Consider the following 15854-nt stretch of genomic DNA (forward strand, 5'->3'; position numbering starts at 1 on the left):
ACTCCAGGTCATAAGACTGCATTGCCATTGGGGCTGCAGTAAACCCATCTTCCCATATACTTCTTGTGGTTCTTTGGGTTCAGGAACTGCGTTCCCTCAGGTGCATGAATGTTGGGTTTTTATGTAGCCACTGATTTCCTCATCTGTCAGCTCTTTAGGTTCGAATCCTGATTCAACATCAATTACGATCTTCATTCCTACTGCTTTCGCCACAGTTTTCTTGCATTGTTTGATTAATATCCTGATCACACAGAACCCAAATATGATCATCACCAACAGGGCTCCAAGGAACTTGAAAATGTTCGCCATCCATTGTGGAACCCATGAGAATATTGACGCGAACCAGCTGTCATCAACAATGACTTGCACTTTGTCTTCCATCTTGACGTGTAGGTGTGCCAACATCGTTATGGCCTCTGTCAAGGTGCCATTCTTGTCATTGTGAGAAGGTATGAATGTGCAACATGATTCTTCCGATTTTGGCAGAAACACCTCCATCAATACCTGTAATCATTTCCAAGACATATCTGTTCTGTAGAGTCATTAGTCGTATGGCTCTTAGCTCTTCCTTGGTGGCATTACTTGCCTTTATGGTGGTGCTGATAGTCTGCAGAAGCTCCCATCTGGTTATCTGTAACCATTTGGTATTCAACATCATCTGGATCCCAGCCATAAAGATAACAGTAAAAATGGAAGATGTCTTGCTGAACAATCTGTGTTCATAGGGAATGGCATCAAAGGCTTCTATCGATTTGGCTGAGAAATAATTTTCTCTCTGCTTTTGCCACAGTTTTCTTGCATTGTTTGATTAATATCCTGATCACACAGAACCCAAATATGATCATCACCAACAGGGCTCCAAGGAACTTGAAAATGTTCGCCATCCATTGTGGAACCCATGAGAATATTGACGCGAACCAGCTGTCATCAGCAAATGCCTTGCACTTTGTCTTCCATCTTGACGTGTAGGTGTGTCAACATCGTTATGGCCTCTGTCAAGGTGCCATTCTTGTCATTGAGAGAAGGTATGAATGTGCAACATGATTCTACGATTTTGGCACAAAAACCTCCATCCATACCTGTAATCATTTCCAAGACATATCTGTTCTGTAGAGTCATTAGTCGTATGGCTCTTAGCTCCTCCTTGATGGCATTACTTGCCTTTATGGTGGTGCTGATAGTCTGCGGAAGCTCCCATTTGGTTATCTGTAACCATTTGGTATTCAACATCATCTGGATCCCAGCCATAAAGATAACAGTAAAAATTGAAGATGTCTTGCTGAATAATCTGTGTTCATAGGGAATGGCATCAAAGGCTTCTATCGATTTGGCTGAGAAATAATTTTCTCTCTTCATTCGATTTAGAAGCATCTGCTTTTGGAACTCGCCAATGTTCAGATCACTTTTTGGAATCACCAATGCTGGAACATGAACGATCACGATGGAACATAGTCCTCCTCAGTCTCGGGCAGCTTCTTGTATGCTCTGGATCCACAGGTCCAATAGTGATCCATTATCAATACTGTCCCGTCCTTCGTTCCTGGTACATCAAAGATTCGACTGGACTGTTTATTCTCTCCTACTTTTCTTGCGCCATTATTTCTGAAACACAGTTCTGCACTGGCCAAAGGCACTTTCTGCAATGGAACTCCTTTGTCTTTGACCCACGTCAGCCGCTTTGCAAGTCTCGGCCAGCGAGGTTTGCATCCATTTCCACTCGTTCAATAACTAGCTTGTGATGTCCAGTTACTGCCACAGCTCTGCACCTGACTATACCTTCTTCCCAGCCATCTGGAGAAACTACTGTTCCCCAGATCCGCATCTGGCCTCTTTCCTTGCAGCTTGGAACTTCCTCATCAGTCTTTCCTTGGCAGTTGAGCTCCCTGTTTATCTCCCGTCTGATCCCAGCCCCCTTCATGCAGGTTGTTCATATTTTATCACATGATTTCTGGTATGTGCTCTTTCTCTTGTCTTTAAGTCTTGAACATAGTCATCTTCATCTGGGCTGACCACTCTGTCACCCATACCAAGGATGCTGTTTGACCCTGGAACTGACCTCTTGCTTGACAGAGTGCAAGGTGAGTGAGGCAATTAGCTGTTTAAACATCTATTTCAATAGCTATGAATATCTTAGACTTTCCCATAGCATAAGGCAGGAGTGCACATACATAGCAATCCTCCTTAAAAGGTCTTTTTCCCACTTCTTTCATGTGCTGATACCATGCTGTTATCCAAATACACTGTACTGTATAAATAATCATTTAATTCATAATCATCCTCCCTTGCACTACTCTTAGGTCTCTTTCTTGCCAGATGAGCTTGAATAAGCATTTCAAGAAACACATCAGTATACATTCTTCCTACTGGGGGAATCATAGGGGCACTAGTCAGAGAAATCGGTGCCTTCACATGAGTTACTGGAGTGGGAACAATCACATAAGGCCTTGGCCTTCCTACAATGTCTATTTCTGCAAAAGTAACTGGAGTGGGAAGGATTAACGGAACTCCTTCCCTTCTGGAACCATTAAAGTAAACAGCGTGGATCAATAGAAACGGAAAAACAATAATGGATGCTGAACAGGCATAGATTATGCACCAATACATTAGGCTCCACCATCGATGTCTCTCCACACTTCATTGACTCTGCTTATTTTCTGGAACGGCAAAATGCTATATAGACCACATGATTGCCTGTAATTACTTTTAAGGAAGGAATGGCATAAACACATAAGTGTTAGTGTTTCGTCAAACAGGATACAGGTATACTTGAAGCAAATAGTAAAAGCTCATGACAAGTAGTTTGTGGGCATTTTCAGGTAATAGTCTGATCTGCTCTATAATTGCTGCCAATGATCGTCTAATCGTCGGGCCATTTTTAGGATTTTCGACAAAAGTATGTATATCAGTGCTCTGCCCAACAAGAGCAGGGTAAGCTCTGAGAATAAATATGAAGACAGCAAGAAGTAGTCTGTGTATGTCAACATCTGACAGCACCATGGGCACTTCCAAAGACAAACTCAGTGAGAAACGTGTCGGGGAACTGCTCCCTCTTCCAGTTGTCGAACAGAACGTCTAAATCTGGCATTTTTCATTACTCCAGCAGTCCACAGTCCAAACTCCTGTGGCTCAAGAACAGTAACTTTCTCACTCCTTGCTAGCAGCTACAAAGAGTGTTTTAGGGGAGCCACAGTCCAAATGTACAGTTTCATCTGTCTACTGGACAGTCTTTGCGTACCTCTTCCTCGTCTTCGATCGAGTTTGCTCGTGCTGAACTTCTTCTCCTTGACTTGCTGCCAAGTGAGTTGGGCGTGTGTCGGCCTCTCCCGCGTAGATGTTCACATTTCCTAGGTGTATCCAAGCTCGTCTCGGTAGAACCTTGACTGCTGATGGAGTAATGTCCTCAACATTGAAAGGGCTGCTAAATCTGGGCTTGTGCCACTTTCTTGTGATATTCCTTATTAGAACATTATCTCCAGTAAATAGATTAGGTACACACAGTCTCATGTTCCGCCCGTGGCAATACTGGAAGCATTGGCGCCTCCATTAATGTGCCGTTACATGGTTTCAACATAACTTAATGCGCGGTCTAGAGTATTTCCAAGATGGCTGCTGCCATTATTTACATGGCTCCCAAGCATCACTCGAGGCGTTGCCACCATACCTGCATGCCGGTAAGCATGCTCGTAGCTCGCCTCCCTTGCGATTTCCTCCTGTTGGGATCATTTCTCCTACTGTTTGCTTTGCGCTAGTCCTGGTGTGCTGTCACGGCTTCCCGACCGCTTGCGGTCAGTTTCTTTCCGCTTACACTAAAGTCTGCCCTATTGTCTCCCTGCCTGTTTAGGCTCCGGCAGAGCTTCTGCATTCAATCTGTGCTGACACTGTTTGGCATTTCCTCCTCTCTTCTCTCGCTCTCCTCCCTGTCTATACTTAGCTTGGACAGACCTGCTTCTCCCTCTGTGCTCATACTCTTGTCTGCAGTGGAAGCGCCCATTGGTTCATGGCACTCTCCTCCTGTTCGGGGAAGGAGAATCTCTTCTTCTTCATCCCTCTCAGCTTGGACCAGATACATCTACCTAAGATCCGGTGACACTCCTTGAAGGCGGCTATCTCGTAGTCTTCTTGATCTACTTCACTGGAATTCTGCAAAAGAAACACCTAAGGGTTTTTTCAGCGGCTAGGCTTTTTCCCTGGTTGGCGTTGGCTCATCAGAATCCTCCTGTGTCTACCACCTGGGGAAAGTGGCCTCTGGGGTAACCCACCCTTATCTCTTCGACAAGAAAGGAAAGAAGACCCGAAAACTTAGGACCAGTAGAAGAAAGAAGAAGACAGAGCCCTCTGAAAGCACATCTGAAGATCCAGGTGAGGAGGATCTGAGGGAAGGGTCTCCAGTTTGTAACAGATAGCAATGCTCAGAACCTTCCATGGCCTCCCTTGAACAATACCAGTAATTGGTAGCAGCTCTCCAAGGACTAACAGCTGAAGTCCAATCACTTAGAGCGGAGAATGTAGCTCTAAAACAGCAGTTTGCTGCGCGAGATGAACATCGAGGCGACCGCCCTCCCTTGACCTTCCCTTTTGGGAAGTATGATGGAAATCCAAGACAGCTAATGCAGTTCGTAGAAGCATGTCTTGTATATTTTGCCTTTCGACCCAGAGCCTATGAGGGAGACCGATCTAGAGTGAGTTTTCTTATTTCAAACCTAGTTGGGAATGCACTGTCCTGGGCCACTCCTTTCATTACCCAGGCAGATTCCTCCATGAACGACTACGCATTGTTCACACAGAACTTCCGGCCTCGCTTTGATCGACCGTAGGTACAATATTCCACCTACAAAGCCTTGTTGGATCTCAGACAGGGATCACAGGATGTACAATCCTATGTATCTACATTTGTGAAACACGCCACTGAAGCAGGGTGGCTGAATTCAGCCCAATAAATCCTGTTTCGAAGGGGGTTACACAAGGACATTAAGGACAAAATTGCCAGGGTAGCAAGACCAGCTACGTTTCAAGAACTGGTGACCCTGTCCCTCCAGATTGAATACAGGATGTCAGAACGAAGACAGTAGAGATGAAGAACCAGACCTTATCAACCACCCATAGCAAACTCACCTGTACCCATGGAAAAGACCTCAGGCGAAGAACCCATGCAAATAGGTACCACCAGAGGACCCTTAGCAGCAGAGAAGATGAGACGAAAGGAACTTGGTCTCTGTATGTATTGTGGCTCCTCCAGACACTTGTTGAGGAACTGTCCGGAAGTACCCCCACGTCGGCAGTGAAACAAACAACCCCGGCCCCAGAAAGTGATAAGGCTGGGGAAAGGACTATCAATCACTGCGATCAGACACAGTTGAATATATGTTTCACCGGATAGCCGATTGACGATGTTCCATGTCCAGATACTCGTCAGGACCTCGTCTGCCATCGAGGCTCTAGCCCTGCTAGACTGCAGGCGGCCGGAAACTTTATGGACATCACATGGGCTAAGTAGAAGGGCATACCGCTACAACTGAAGCCAGACCCAATACTGGTTGAGGGTTTGGATGGGTCTCTATTAACCTCTGCTCCCATCGTCCAGTGATCCTGCCCGCTCTTGGTGGCAATGTTTCATCATAAGGAACAGTTGTGCTTCAACTTGATACCTGCTGCCCACTTCCCTATAATTTTGGGAATACCATGGCTGAGACAACACAACCCAAACATCGATTGGTCTTCAAACACCATCTGCTTTATGTTTGATTATTACCACCAACATTGTCTCTGACAACCCACGGAAAACACTCAGACAGGGATGCAGGTATTGATGACCACCTCTGTGGTAAAGACCACCCCCCTACAGTACCAATAATATACAGATGTATTTGAGGATGTCACCCCCCTGACTTTTACCACCATACCGAAAGGAGGACTGTGCCATTGAGTAGCAGCCTGATGCATTCATTCCCATGGGAACAATGTTTCCTTTGTCTCTACTGGAAAGGTGAGCGTTGAAGGAATATCTGGACACCAACCTTAAAAACAGCCTGGTAAGGGAGTCCAGGTCTCCTGTGGGTGCCTCTTTATTCTTCATACCGAAGAAGGCGACAAGTGAACTCAGACCTTGTATTGATTACCGAGGCCTCAATAGCCAAAACATTTGTGACAGGTACCCCATGCCTCTTACCAAAGAAGCGGGTGCATACCACTTGCTAAGGATCCGAACAGGGGATAAATGGAAGACCGCATTCTAGACCCCGTTAGGACACTTCGAATGCCAAGTAATGCCATGCGGCCTGGTCAATGCCACGCCCATGTTCCAGCGGTTCATGTATAAAGTGCTTGCAAAGCTACTATTTTCTTCAGTAGTGGTATACTTGGACGATATCCTTGTCTTCTCTTCCAACAACAACGAACATTGGCTGCATGTCCTTGAAGTGTTATCCTGATTTCGGACCCACCAGCTATCCGCCAAAGTAGAGAAATACGTCTTTGAGGCCACCTCTGTCACCTACTAGGGATTCATCCTCACAAAAGAAGGGTATAGAGATGGATCCTGGAAAGATCACTGCCATACTGCAATGGCCTGAACCTAAGAACACTAAAGACATTCAAAGGTTTTTAGGCCTATCAAACTTCTATCAAAGGTTTGTTTCCAGGTCTTCGGAAATTAGTGCTTCCCATTACCTCGCTTCTAAAGAAAGGAGCCAAATTCGAATGGAACACAGAAGCCACTCTGCCTTTCGGAAGCTAAAGGAACTGTTTGTATCAGCACTCATTCTGTTTCAACCAGATCAAGCACTCCCATTTATCGTGGAAGCAGATGCTTCAGGAGGAGCAGACAGATTTGAACATCCCGTGGCATACTACTCGCGCACCCTAACACCTAGTGAGAAGAATTATGCGGTGATAGAAAAATAACTTCTTGCCATCAAACAGGCCTGTGAAGAAGGGTGGCATCTCCTGCAAGGTGCAGCCTTTCCATTCCTGGTAAGAACAGACCATCGTAACTCACGGGTCCTCGGTCAGATGGAATGCAAAAATTCCTGTTATGCACGTTGGGCGTACTTCTTTACCCAATTTGACTTTGACATCACCTATATCCCGGGTAAGGAAAACACCCTTGCGGATGCCCTATCAAGCAGCCAAGGTGAAAACGCCAAGGACCAGAAAGGGTGTTAGCAAGAGAATGAGTCTTGGGAACCGTAAACACATTCCTACAGCAGGGCAAGATGACCTCAGTGCCATCACTGATCCCACACCTTCTGTGACATCCATTAGTTGAAAGAAAAGGACTCTATTTCCACAAAGATGCCCTGTTTCTACCAACAAAGGAGTTACAATTGATGGCTTTGTCCTGGCGCCATGACGTTCCTATGGCTGGACATAAAGGCCAGACTGCCACTGCGGAATTGGTAGCAAGACAATTCTGGTTCTCGTCTTGTAACAAGGATGTTAAGGCTTATGTACCTACATGTCCAATATGTGCACGCAGCAAATGTTCCACTGCCAGACCAATGGGTTTACTACAACAAGAAGAACCCCTGTTTGGACCCTGGCATATCTCACTGGATTTCATTGTGGAATTGCCTCCATCCAAAGACCAGACTGCAATATTGTTAACCAGTAACTCGTTCAGCAAGATGGTGCCTTTTTCACTTCTGAAAGACCTTCCATCAGGACAAGAGACAGTAGCAGCCTTTTTGAAATGGGCCTCATTACACGGATGGCGGTAAGGATTTACCGGTACCGGTAAAATACCGGTACCGGTAAATCCCTACCGCCTTACTACGAGGTCCCTTTGCGGGTTGGGGGATTTAACGCCTGCTTTTTGCAGGCGTTAAAAACCAACCCGTAAAGGGACCCAGGGAGCTAATTACGGTACCGCAATTTCCGGTACCGTAATTAGCGCCTTCCCCATTCCCATTGAGCCCTATGGGGCAAAAATGGGAATGGGGAAAGGCAATGGTGGAAGGGGGAATTACCGCCCCGCCAACCTTGGAATGGGGCGGTAATTCCCCTTTCCGCCAAGGCGGTGCCGGTATTTTACCGGCATGAACCATGGCACTAATAGCGCCATGGTTCTCCGCCATCCGTGTAATGAGGCCCATAGTCCGACTTCATGGGATACCCCGTACCATTGTGTCAGACAGAGGCACTCAATTTACCTCTGTCTTCTGGTCTACGCTTAGTAAACACCTTGGCATCCACCGAGCATTGTCCTCAGGGTACCACCCACAAAGCAATGGGCATACCGAATGCCTCAACGCCACCCTCAAACAAAACTTAAGGTGTTTTTGCAACCAGAAACAGGATGATTGGGCTGACCTGCTCTCCCTACCGGAATTCGCTTATAATAACACCAAACACTGCGCCTTGCTTGAGCCCTTTATTTGCACCTATGGATACAACCCCAGACACATATCTGAGGCAGGTATTGCACCATCCAAGATCCCCTCAGTAGACCAATTGTTGCAGACAATCAATAGCACTCACAAGGAAGCAATCCATAATTTGAAGACCAGCAAAGACACCTACAAGACATTTGCTGACAAGAAAAGAAGACCCAACCCTCAGTGGGAAAAGGGCACCAAAGTATGGTTGTCCACACGGTTTCTCCCTAGATGGGTTCTTGAGGGCAAGTTTTCTCCTCGATTCATAGGACCTTTTCCCATCAAGTCCAGGATCAATCCTTCCACCTACTGTTGCCATCAAAACTGAGAAGGATACATCCAGTGTTTCACACATCTCTCCCTAAAGAATACCTCCCAGATCCATATCCTTGCAAGATAAAGATACAGGGGGTCATTACGAGTTTGGAGGCAGCCAGGGTGCTATTAGTGCCATGGCTGCCTCCAAACCTGGGTCCGGTCTGGTTGAATGGGGAATTACCGGGACATTCCGACCTGTGCGGACCCAGTAAGTCCCCATTCAACCAACCATTCCCCATTCCCACTGAGCCCCCATAGATGAGGAGGGGTTAACTGTAATGTTCCACCCGTGGCAACACTGGAAGCATTGGCGCCTCCATTAATGTGCCGTTAAGTGGGTTCCACATAATTTAGTGTGCGGTCTAGTGTATTTCTAAGATGGCAACCACCATTATTTACATGTCTCCGGAGGGTCACTTGAGGCGTTGCAACTGTTCCTGCATGCCGTTAAGCATACTCGTAGTCTCGCCTACCTTGTAATTTCCTCCTGTTGGGATCCTTTTCCCTATCGTTTGCTTTGGGCTATTCTTGATGTACTGTCACAGTTTCCTGACTGCTCACGGTCAGTTTCTTTCCGCTTACACTATAATCTGCCCTAGTGCCTCCCTGCCTGCTTAGGCTCTGGCAGAGATTCTGCATTCAATCTGTGCTGACACTTTTTGGCATTTCCTCCTCTATTCTCATACTCCTCCCTGTCTATACTTACCTTAGACAGACCTGCTTCTCCCGCTGTGCTCATACTCTTTTCTGCAGTGCAAGCGCCCATTGGTTCACAGCACTCTCATCCTGTTCGCGGAAGGGGAATCTCCTCTTCTTCATCCTTTTCACCTTGGACCAGATACATCTACCCAAGATCCGTTGACACTCCTTGAAGGTGGATATTTCATAGTCTTCTTGATCTACCTTGCTGGAATTCTACAAAGAAACACCTCAGGGTTTTTCCCTGGTTGGGGTCAGCTCCTCTGAGTCCTCCTGTGCCTAAGGTGTCTACCAACGCTCCCTGAGTCCTCCTGTGACTAAGGTGTCTTCGACAAGAAAGGAAAGAAGACCTGAAGACCTACGACCAGTAGAAGAAAGAAGAAGACCGAGTCCTCTGAAAGCTCATCCGAAGAGCCAGGTGAGGAGGATCTGAGGAAATGGTCTCCAGTTTTTGACACATAGTCTCTCAGGTCTGGTTGCTGTATGGTCTTCATCTATGTCCTGATACCGACATCCCGTCTGCTTGACTTGATCTGAAATGACAGAAATACTAGCTGTCATACATGTTAAGTACTCAGGTAACTCATTTCCTAACAATTCTGCAGTTGCCTGGGCATCCCTCCTAGTCCTCAATGGAGGAGTCAGAGGGATTCTCATTCGCGTCCCTCTGACTAATTTGTGGGGTGTGAGGTGGTGGTCAGAGCCGGGCTGATTTCTTAATGCATGTAATGCAAGGGGCAGGAAATGCAGCCACCCCTTCTTCAGGCTCAGTTTCAACTTTGCTATTCTCTCCTTGAGCAGACCGTTGAGCCTCTCACATATTCCGTTCACTTGCGGGTGATAAGCAGAAGAAAACTTGTTTAATGCTAAGCAATAAGCTAATCTCTTCAAATACCTCATTCACAATATGGGGGCCATTATCTGATCTCAACACCTCACATACTACCCATCTAGGAAATTTTCTTGGACTAAGAACTTCACAGCGCAAGTGGCATCAGGATGTGTGCATGGACCAGCTTTGATCCATCTCGGAAACAGGCAAACTACCACTATCATATGCCTATATCCATTACAAATCTCCAGCATATCAACATAATCAATATGTAAATGCTGAAAAGGACCATTTGGTCGAGGAATTACTCCTCTGACTGTTTGCAGTGTGTGTCCAGTAGTAAACCTTTGACATACGATGCAATTTACCACATAAAAAGCAACGTGTACTAGCAGGTTTGGTATGAACAAGTGCTCCGCAATGGTTGCTGCGAGGCTCTCCCTAGTGACATGCACAGGGTATTGTAGCTTTTCTAACACCACCCTTAGTAAGGCTACAGGCATCACCGGTTTACCAGTGATGTCCTGTTACCCCAGTGCTTCAGAATGGGACTAAGAACACTCCCTTCGAATCCACAGATCTTTCTCTTCCAGTGGAGCTCCACCTTGCACCTCCATTAACTGTGTTCATGACAGATCATTAAAGTTTTCATTTACAACCATTATTGCAACCACTTTCCCTTTCACATCAGGAGTATTGGAACTAAAAATATCAGAAGAATATACAACTATTTTAGCCTCTTCATCTGCAGATTGGTTTCCACGTGAAATAAAGTCAGTTCGTTTAGTCTGCGCTGCACACTTAACTATTGCGATGGCTACCAAAAGTTGTGGTGCTTTAATAAGCCTGTCTATTATTGTGGCATTTTGCACTGGAGTGCCGTCCGCTCCGAGGTAGCCCCACCTTTTCCAACGTGCTAACCATGCATGCACAGTTGACATCACGTAGGTGGACTAAACAAAATACAAGGACTGTTTATGGGATTACCAACTGTGAGTTGCCCAAAATCGTAGTCACACTGAAAAAACACAGTTTATCGAATGGGAATAGGTTTCAAAGGACCAGCTTCTCTGACTGGGCTTTCCAATTCATTTCTGGTGCACTGTGCTGTGCTAAAAACACATGCTAGACCACCTCAGTCCTTTGCATGCGTCTGCTGCCTTGCAGATGAAAGATATCATTTACTTTAATAGGTTTTCTCTGTATTGGCAGGTGCAGGTTTTTCTAAAAGCAAGGAAGATAGCATTCTTCGATAGGTTCCTCTCATGAGGTTTTCTTCTGAGGTTGGACCCCTGGTTAATTAGTGTGGGGGTCCTTTCTAGGAACGAACTGGACAGCCAGGCTGTAGAACGACCAGACCTAGTGCAAATCTCTATCCGCACAGGTCAAGTTCGTTCCTAGAAAGGACCCCCACACTAATTAACCAGGGGTCCAACCTCAGAAGAAAACCTCATGAGAGGAACCTATCGAAGAATGCTATCTTCCTTGCTATCACATAGACGGAGTCACTGTACACCGTCACTTCCTGCCCTGCGTGATTCTCAAGTGCGACAATAAGCTCCACCAATTCTGCAGCCCGTGCTGAAAAATGAGACGGTAGTCTTGCACGTGCTACACTCCAAATTCCCCATTGACTCAGTGTCTTACCACAGCTGAGCCGGAATGCCTTTCTCCATCAGTTTGATCGATCTTCGAAGAACCATCAATGAAGAGAACCTCCCCAGCTGCTAGATCATTTTCTTTCTCTCTCAGGATCTCATCATAGAATTTCTCATAGTTTGAGTAATCATGCACTTGCAAATCTACTGCCAGTGGTTCAGCTACAAATGTGGCAGGATTCACCATTTTCCAACTGATTATTTTGATCACTGAATTCAATATATCCACCTCATAAGCAGAAGCTCTTTGAGACATCAATGTACCCTTGGGTTTCTCCAAAACAGCAAACAGAGCATGCTCAACAAATAATGTCATGGAACACCCAGTCACTATGCTTGCAGATTTCTCAATAGCGAACGCGGCTGCTGCCAACGATTGTTCATAAGGGAAGTGACCCCTCACAACTGGGTCCAGAATCCCACTGTAATATGCTAAGGGCTTGTACCCCAATGTAGTTCTCTGTGAGTACTGCTGTCATGATTCTCCCATTTGTGTGCAAGAATAAAAAGAACTCCTCAGAATAATTGTGAATTCCTAAAACTGGAGCTGTGAAAATTGCCTTTTTAGTTCATCAAACCCTTCCTCCATTTCTTCAGTCCATTCAATGTTTTCCGTATTCACCTGTGCTTTTTTCAGGGCCTGCAACAAAAGTCTTGTGTATGAACTATAATCAAATACTCATGCTCTAACATGGTAACATAGTCCTAAAAACTGTTGCATTTGCTTTATCGTGTGTGGTTTTGACATTTTCAAGATCGCCTCAGCTCTTTCAGGTGCAACTTTCTTTCCTTCATGCGAGATTAACTGTCCTATGTACAACACCTCCTCCTGACAGTAGTGCTATTTCTCTTTATCCACCTTATATCCTTTGTCTGCTTAAATAATCATTAGCTGAATCGAGTCTCGTCTGCACTCTTCTTCTGTTGTGCTACAGACCAAAATATTGTCCACGTACTGCAGCACAACACTTGGCAAATCATTATTGCTTAAGTCCATCTGCAAGACCCTATTGAAAATTGATGTAGACTCACAATACCCCGGGGCAAACGTGTACTTTTCAGCTTAGTCTGACGGAACGTAAATGATGTAAGATCTTGGGAATCTTTATGCAACGGGATTGAGAAAAACTCATTTTTCAAGTCAATCACTGTAAAATATCGTGCTTCCGGGGAAATGCTGCACAAAATGGTCACAGGATTCGGAACTAGAGGAAACTCTGCCTCTACAATCTGGTTAATCAGTCTCATATCCTAAATTAAACACCATGACCCACCCTTCCATTTTTTGATTGGATACACCGCGGTATTACATGGTGACTCTGATGTCACTAAGATACTTTGTTCCATCATAGTCGATATTGGGCCTCATTATAAGGTTGCCGGTCGGTTAGCTTGCCGGTACCGTTGTTACTGGACCAGCAAACTACAAGTTCTGTTCGCAGGTGCCTTTCAGCCTGCCAGGTCTGACATTGCGGGCATACCGGCAGCCACGAGCAGACCTCAACGGATGCACCGGCACCATTTATGAATGGTGCCGGTGCATCTGGCCTCCCCATTCCCATTGAGTCCAATGGGACTCAAATGGGAATGAGGAGTGATAAATACTGGTACCCACCAATGGGCAATTACTGGGTCTGCCGGGGCTGGAATGCCCCGGTAATTGCCCATTGTCGGGTGCGGTAAATCCATGACTCTGGCGGCAGCCATGCCGTATTTCCCTTCATGGCATCCGCCGGACACATAACTAGGCTCATTGTCTTGAAAATACCCTTGTCTGGCTCTCAAGACATGGGATACTGCCTTGCTTGAGATAAAATTGCTCCCGGTTTCAACTTAATTTTAACTTCTGCCACCCCTTTTAACAGGTCATAAGGGCCCGTAGTCCATAAGGAAATTGGTACCTTCTCCATATCCTCATCAAAAAATGAGGGATGCTGCCAAACTATCATCATAATCTGTGGAATCTCTCATCTTTCTGTCCTGATCCAATAAGTAATGCTCATTTCGAACACTAATTCAACATTTGACGGGTCGTCTTTAAACATATCCTCATCATTGACATCAGTCAATCCATTTCCTTCCCCAATAGCAATCACTGTTCTCCTTGGCCTGCCCTCATCACCAAATCCTTCGAGCATGGCCAACTCCCCTTGCACTGTTTGTAATTCCAAGGGAAAAACCTGTCTGCCCTCTTCTTCCATGAGTATCTGTGGCCTGAACAGAAATTAATCAGGTAGTCTCATAATCTTGCCCACTAATTCAGGTAACCATGTTAACAAAATGCATACCCCATAGTGAAAAACTTCAGGCTCTAACGGCGTTCCCCGCAGCGCTCTTTCCCCAGTAAATGCCATGATAAATTCATCCACATTTAAATAATGTATTCCTGACGTTGAACACACTATACCTTCATGAGTGAAGGAAATCATTATATTTAGCTTTTTCATTAAATATCAGCCCATTATATTAACTGGTGTCTGCCTGGAAATACAACGGGACAGAAATATCACATTCTCCTAAAGAGTCTGGCACTTTTTCAGTAAAAGGAAATCAACTTGTAGCTCCAGAGAACCCATGAGCATTCATGGCATTTCCTGATAACAAAAATGTTCCCTCTCGTATACATGAGCGAGTTGCCCCAGTATCTACTAAAAAAGAAAAGGATTTGCCTCCTATGGTAACACCAACCCTTGGTTCCTCTTGAAGATTTGGCATTACCGACTTGCATCTTTTCAACCAATACCTGGCAACTCTCGCCCACTGCATTGACATTTTCTGCCCACATTTCCAGTGCTACTTTGATGATACTCAACTCATTTTCAGGCTGCCCTCGGCCACCTCCTCTCCCTCTCTCATCTCTGATTGTCTAACTGCCATTCAAGATTGGTGTGCCACCAATGATATTTATCTGAATGCCAGCAAGGTGTAGATCCTCCTCATCGGCACACCTTCACCATCCTTTCCCCTCACTCTCTGGCCAGCCTCCCTTGGCCCTCCTCCTACCGCCACCTGCGAGGCAAAGAACCTCAGGGTCATCTTTAACTCTACACTTTCCTTCTCCGCGCACATCTCTGATGTCTCTAAAAAGTCAAACTTCCTACTGTACTTCCTCAGAGGTACTCTGCCTTCCCTCTCCTTCCCCCAGAAGCTCATGGTCTCCCAAGATTTGGTGTTCTCTTGGTTGGACTATTGTAAGAGCCTCTTTCTAAATTTACCTGCCTCTACTCTCTGGCCCCTGCAACTAATCCAGAACAGGACTGCGAGATTTGCCCTTGGCCTCAAGCCCTGCGATCGTATCTCTCCAGCTCTGAAACCTCTCCATTGGCTCCCAGTGGATGCAAGGATTAAATTCAAAACCCTCTGCATTGTCCACAAGGCTTTCTGGGACGTGGGTCCAAAATACCTTCAGCTATCCCTCTGCAAATACCTCCCCTCTCAAGCTCTTTGCTCCTCTACCTCTAACTCCCTCAGGGTCAGTCCTTTTTAAAAGAAACAAGCTGGGGATAGATCTCTGTCTTTGGCTGGGGCCTCCATCTGGAACAGCCTCCCTGCCACTCTAAAACTTGAGGAGAACCATCTCTGGTTCCGGAAGCACCTCAAGACCTTTCTCTTTGCTTCTGCCTTCGCTCTCCCTCTCCCCTGCTGATCTGTTCACCATGCACCTGGCCACCCTCTGTCCTCTGAGCCAAGGTACCTGCTCACCCTGCCACCCTCCCGCACTGCCTCCGGGCCACCCCTTGCGCAGGGGTCTGTAGCTGTACCCATACAGTCCCCCCTTTTTTCTTCCTGCAATAATCAGACCTACCCTGTCTGCTGCCTTAAACCCAGCACTTGCCAATTGCTGGCTGCACTACCACGGTTTGTTGCCTTTATTATTTATTTATTATTATTGATCTGTTTCTCCTTTGCTCCGCACTCTCCACTTCTCCCCCTTCCATGCACTTTTCCCCTCCCCCTCTCTCATGCACTTGCTCG

Source organism: Ambystoma mexicanum, chromosome 3p (genome assembly GCF_040938575.1).
Source record: "Ambystoma mexicanum isolate Mex_15411 chromosome 3p, UKY_AmexF1_1, whole genome shotgun sequence".
Lineage (NCBI taxonomy): Eukaryota > Metazoa > Chordata > Amphibia > Caudata > Ambystomatidae > Ambystoma > Ambystoma mexicanum.